General features: G+C 29.6%; 1 long non-coding RNA gene across 1 annotated transcript; it reads right to left on the reverse strand.

Moving 5' to 3' along the window:
• Nucleotides 1-719: 719 nt before the first annotated feature.
• On the reverse strand, nt 720-3,149 carry LOC131607766 (uncharacterized). The gene is made up of 5 exons (XR_009285405.1): nt 2,617-3,149; nt 2,431-2,523; nt 2,132-2,194; nt 1,716-1,909; nt 720-1,081 (listed from the first exon to the last, which is right to left on the reverse strand). It is a non-coding gene; the product is annotated as an uncharacterized LOC131607766 (long non-coding RNA).
• Between the last annotated feature and the right edge of the window lie 1,705 nt (nt 3,150-4,854).

Raw genomic sequence — 4,854 nt, forward strand, 5'->3', positions numbered from 1 at the left:
ATATGGAGATTTATTATTGATTCATTTGATTTTTTCAATTTTAAAAATAAATTGGTAGAAAAATTTAGAACATTTATTATTATTTAATCTGATTTTACACATTTTTAATGATTCAAATGATACGATTTTATAATCTTAAAATTTTTTGAATCTCTTAAATTTTAGAAATATATATATATATATATATATATATATATATATATATATATATATATATATATATATATATATATATATAATTATAAAAAAGTAATTTATTTAAATTTAAATTTTTTTATAATAAGATTAAAAAAACATCTATCATATGAACACAATTTAGATGTCTGCATTGTAATATTTTTTAATAAACCATTAGATATCACATCATGTATAGTTATAATTATATAGAAGAAGCGTGGAAGAGGTTTTGCAGTATTCCAAAGAAGATTGCACAATTCCAAAAAAAGTTTTTGGCGTGTAATAATGATGGAAAAAAATGTTGCTTTTCATAGAACATCACTTGAGTGCATATGGTTCGTCACTTTGAATGTTGAGTTTGTTTCATTGTGATGTATTGCCAGTGATATTAAAATCAGTCCATTTAAACGCATTCATATATTTATATGTATCATTTTTTCATTGTGGTGTTGCAGCAGTTGCATTACTTTAGCTAAGTATTCAATTAGGATTCTTATAATTTTTTAGTTAAAATTAAAACAACATGCTGCATGAAATGAAAGTATCTCAACTGCAGTTGTTAAATACATTAAACGAAATACATTTTTAACATAGTTTATAGTGTAAACCAACCGCATATATTATTTTTAATATAGTTAAACCATCTTCAGCTTACTTTTCCAAATATTTGTGTACTTTGATAAAGGGAAAGGATTTAACTAACAGCAACAAACTACATTCTGCAAGATGTCCTTCAAGTGGTAAATATATTGTCAATAGTCGCATCAAGCTTAATTTAATTGGAATCTCTTTACACCAACTATGTCAAAAAAAGCCTTTGAATCTCTTTATTTGTCTTTGTAAAACAACTTTTGATCTTGATTATGTAATCCAATTGGTCCTGACAACATTTTCTTCAAATCCCCTTCAACAAAAACCAATAAAACAAACTCAAAACACAATCAATAAAGTAACATATAAAAAACATTCTGAATCAAAATTTTTGAATTTGAATTAAAATTCTGGTCTCCATAATCATTTAAATATATAAAAATACTTTGAAAAGATTTGAAAGGATTTACTAAATGTGGCAAAAAGAACTGCAAATATTCTTAAGTTCAGCTCATGTAATTCAACTCAGTGCCAAAAAGAACTGCAAATATAACATTTTTTAGTTTGACAACGGAATGAGGTAGGAGTATTGAAAATCAAAACTTATAGATGGTTGGCACAAACATATATATATATTAGTTGAAGTATGATATATAAATATTCAAATTGAGGTGTGTTAGTGAGGGTCCAAAAAGGTTAAGATTAACTATGCTAAAGTAAATTAGAAGGACTTAGATATTTCAATATTTATGAACAAATGAATGGAGAAAGAACTTAATTGAAGTTTCAAAGAGTTCAAGTTTGTTCAACATAAGACCAAATATAAAAAAGTTCAAGTTTGAGTGAAGAAAACCAAAATCACTTTAAAAAAACCTAACTATGTTCATACTACAAAACATGAAACTAAAAAAGAACAAAAAGAGTAAGGGTTGAATGAAGTTACTTACAACACAATAATGGTGGTCACTTATATTCCATTCATTAGTGTATACAATGAAGCCATCTAAAGGATCTTTTCTTCTTGTTCTATCTACAGCTAAGGGAAGTGGTGAGTTTCCATATGATTTTGGTTCTTGTTCAGGTTCAGCAACAATTGCATCATATTGAGAAAATGTTAGAGTGTTTGCATCATTTTGTTGACCTGGAAAATAAAAGGTAAGGAAAAAAATCAAAAAGTTTGTAGTGAAGCCATATCCAAAATCACTTCTTGTTCATTCATGTATTATGTCATTACTTTAAGGGATGCCAATATATGTCACATAGGGACCTTCTTATGTAGCCAAGTTAGATGAAGTTTTTAGACAAATACAAAATTGGTTAAGATATTTAAGACAAATAAACACCAATGATGGAAAGGCTTTACCGAAAGTAAGGGCTTCCAGTTTGCTTTACCTATGAAGTTTGTTCCAAACACCATGATTGCAATCTATGAAGTTAAAAAACATGAATGAGATATCTTTTAATTTGCTTTCTCTTCATATCAATTTTCAAGCATACATCTATAATATTTTCACAAACTAAATTTGTAGAGCCAAAGATGGAGAAATTTCACAGTAGAGCCAAAGACAACTACAAAAATGGAAGAACAATTAAATAATGAAATAGAAAAATAAAAATAAATAATAAGAAATTGAAAAATCAGTAAGGTATGTGATGAGATACCCTTAAATCAACAATAAGAAGAGATTGAAAAATTGAAACTCATGTAATTTGTTTGTTGTTGCAGGATCTGAGTGTTTTCTTCTTTCAAATACTCTACATCACACAGAGAAACAACAAAAATGAACAAAAAATGATGCAAAATGTAAAAACGAAATCAAGTCGTTACAAACCATGATAGAAACATACCTTATAATAAGCTTGCAAGGGATACGATTCACAGTGGTCAGAAATAAGCAATAAGACATGTTTTTTGATGGCAAAACCTAAAATCGAAAATCAAAACAATGAGGATTAGAAGCACAAACCCTGAAATCAATAGAGTGAAAGGAAAAGAGAAATAATCGCGTATAATCTGAAAGTGGTGGTTGTTGTTTGGTCCCGCGCAGCGGAGTGACAGTGTTGGCGGATGTGTGGTGGCCGTAAACAGGCGGTGGTTCAAGGGTTTGAAGGAAAAAGAGAGAGGAGTGAAAATGGAAGAAAGAAAGAAAGAAAGAAGGGTTAAGTTTTGTCTGAGAGAGAGAGAGAGGGAGAGGGAAAGAGATGAAAAATGTGTGTATTGGAATGAAGAAACGTGTAAAAATTGAAAAAGTGTTGAATTGGTTTTGCTGTAACCAAGAAGATTTGCACAATTCCAATACCTTTCCTCACGTTAGTATTAATGATGGAAAATAAAATGGACAATTGAAAGGGTATGCAATGATTAAGGAATATATATTTTTAATTAAAATATTAAAGGAGATCCAATTACCGTTGTGTCCCCGATTATCACCCTCAAATTGAAAGATTAGAGGGATATTGAAAGAATTTCATATGTATTGTACTTTATTATATTAAAAGTAGATTACTACTTTTTCTTTTCTTCTGTCTCTCATTGTAAAATATTTAGATTTTACAATTTCTTCTACTCAAGTCACTTTATCAAGTTCAAGTAATGTAATATTCTTACAATTTCTTCTACTTCAGTCACTTAATGAAGTTCAAGTAATGTAGGATAGAAGATTGTGTATATCATTTAATATTTGGTTTTCCTCTCCTGTGAGGTATTCATTGGAGGGTGTTTAGTGTCAATCTCATCTATTTAATAATTTAATTAATGATTTGATTAATACAAAGCATAAAAATGAGTGGTTTGGATTTCATTGAAACAATTTTTCATGGGAGAGAATCGATTTCCGTTTTAGAATTTTCTTTGTAAAAATCTGATGAGACTGACCTTATGATAGTGAATCATATTCATTATGATGTTTTTTTATGATTATTATGTATCTTTCTCTTTGTCTTCACCATGTCTCCTCTTGCGAGAATTTGAAAATGTGGGGGTGTGATCATGTTTGAGTGGTTCATTCACTTTTTAAGTTGAGCTTTTGATGAATTAAGTATGAGTCTAATCCAAAATAATTGTCCTAAATTGAAAATCTGAAGTAATGAGGAGTAACAATTTGCCCCAAACTAACAATCCAATATAATGAGGGGTGGCAGCAACTTGCCTCAAAATAAGGAGTAGTAACTTGTTCCAAATTGACAATCCAATATAACGAGAAGTGATAACTTACCTCAAATTGATAATCTAAAAATAATTTTATCTTGAATTTGATGCAACATTAACAACAATTCAAGTATTGAGAAAATTTTGAGGAAGATTTTTTTGGAACTTAAAATCGTTAGTGACAATTTGCCTCAAGTGGTGAGGATAATCTGATCCATTAAGTCGACCCATTGAAATCGCCATATTAGAAGGACTAAGTTAATTCTTTGAATTCAACCCCTTAAATTGGTATGCCCCGTTTAAATTGCTGAAAAAATTGAAGGAGTGAAAAACACTTAGAAATGGGAGATTGAATAAGTGTAACTCAAAAACTTGGAAGATAAAAACAATGAACACAATTATTTTTATCCTGGTTCGTTGTTAACCAAACTACTCCAGTCCACCCCTGACAAGGTGATTTACCTCAACTGAGGATTTAATCCACTAATCCAACTGATTACAATGGTTTTCCACTTAGATACCTTCTAAGTCTTCTAGAGTCTACAGATCACAACTTGATCACTCTAGGAAATCCTTTTACAATCAATGTAAAATAAATGTTTACAAGAGTTTAACTTGCTTCTAAAAAGCTCTAATCACAAAGTGATATTTCTCTTAAGTTTCTAGTTCTTAACACTCACTAAATATTACAAAGAGTTATGAGGTTGAAGATGAAGTTCTTTTGCTTTTCAGTTTGACAGCGTTTCTGTATAATTGCGCAGGAGTGTTGTATGCTGCTTATGAATGGAACTTCTATATATAGGCGCTTGAGAGGAAATGACCATTGGGAGCATTTAATGTTTTACGTGAATAGTACAACGCTGCATTTAATGTTTCACACTTTTGTCAACTACCTCGAGCCATGCTTTTGCTGCTTTTCTGACTTTTCCTTTTTTAGT

This window comes from Vicia villosa, linkage group LG5, assembly GCF_029867415.1.
Source record: "Vicia villosa cultivar HV-30 ecotype Madison, WI linkage group LG5, Vvil1.0, whole genome shotgun sequence".
Classification (NCBI taxonomy): domain Eukaryota; kingdom Viridiplantae; phylum Streptophyta; class Magnoliopsida; order Fabales; family Fabaceae; genus Vicia; species Vicia villosa.